Source organism: Schistocerca serialis, chromosome 7 (assembly GCF_023864345.2).
Source record: "Schistocerca serialis cubense isolate TAMUIC-IGC-003099 chromosome 7, iqSchSeri2.2, whole genome shotgun sequence".
Classification (NCBI taxonomy): Eukaryota; Metazoa; Arthropoda; class Insecta; order Orthoptera; family Acrididae; genus Schistocerca; species Schistocerca serialis.
Genome location: NC_064644.1, coordinates 597,932,162 through 597,933,546, shown reverse-complemented (window position 1 = coordinate 597,933,546; position 1,385 = coordinate 597,932,162).

The window sequence follows — 1,385 nt, the reverse complement described above, 5'->3', positions numbered from 1 at the left end:
CTAGCATGCTCTAACATAGATTGAATGAAAGAGAGAAAGAGAAATATAATAACGGAAAATTATGGTAACCATTCAGTATTTTAAAAGGTAACTATCGTCAAACAAGGAAAATAAAAAATTCCAACATAATTTTGTGATTTTACAAAGTATAATATAACTAAAAATTTTCTTATATTATTGGGGGGCTCTGCCCCCACAAAAGAATTTTTGAGGAAGCTCGGGCCCCCTTAGGCTCCATGGAGTCATTGCCTGTGGACAGGGGCCAGAACTGCAGACTAGTTCCACGGATATTTCTGATGGACCCAACCTGTCGATTTCAGGCCTGTCGCTTTCCATTGACATGTAGACCACAGCCGTTGGATCTGGTGTTTCAGATTTCTCTGGAGACGGGGTCCCTTCTTGTGTGACGTAAACGGCGGATTTTCGTAATTTCTCTGTGGATGCTGCACCGCAGTGCATTCTAGACAGCCCAGAGATCATAAGCGATGGATTTCATTACTTGTGATTGTGTCTCCCTGAGAGTGTGTTGTACACAGCAGTGCAGTAGGTGCAGCTGCCCATAGCGAGAATTCAGTTAGTTTATAAATATGAACAGGAAGCTGTACCACTATGGCCCTGATTTCTAAGACCTAAATTATCTGAATAAATAATCACTAAAATTATTGACAATATCTATAAGAGTTCCTTAAAAATGATATAAAATGTGTATCGAGTGAATTATAAAATGAACTAGAGTAATGAAAAATTTAGTAGAAGGTTGAAACCTTAGAATTACAAAGAGGAAAATTAATTTGAAATGACTATGTTTTTCCTTAAGAAATATCATTCTTTGACGATGTGCGAAAATGTTGTTAAATACGTACAAACACATAGCAACAAAGTCATGTGACATTGTGTACAAACACTTGGGATACAATGTACTTTGACAGTCCCTATACAAAGTCACATGTCCACTCCTCTGGAGTCAGTTATAGTACAGAAATCAGAATTGAATGTCCCAAGTAATTTCTCTTTGTGAGTTTTAATTTGTGGCTAAGTAATGTAATTTAATTTTTTTAAAAAGAAAATGTAAACATTATTGGAAGACAGATTTTTTTTCTGGAGGCATAGCTGCTGTTACAAATATTCTCGAAAAATTATAACTGTGAAAGTTTGCTGAAAAGTAATGCTTCCAGATTTTTTATGTGAAAACTCCTAAAATTTTGTATTTCAAAGAAATATTATTAACATTCTACATCTTTATACTTCTTCAATTCCTATAGTATAGTCTGACTTTTTGTATCATGGTTTTTTTAGACACAACCACATTTTTCACCATTTGATACAGAGCTAAACGAATTGTCATAATGTGACATGACGGACAGTGTACATGGTACAAAATCTAT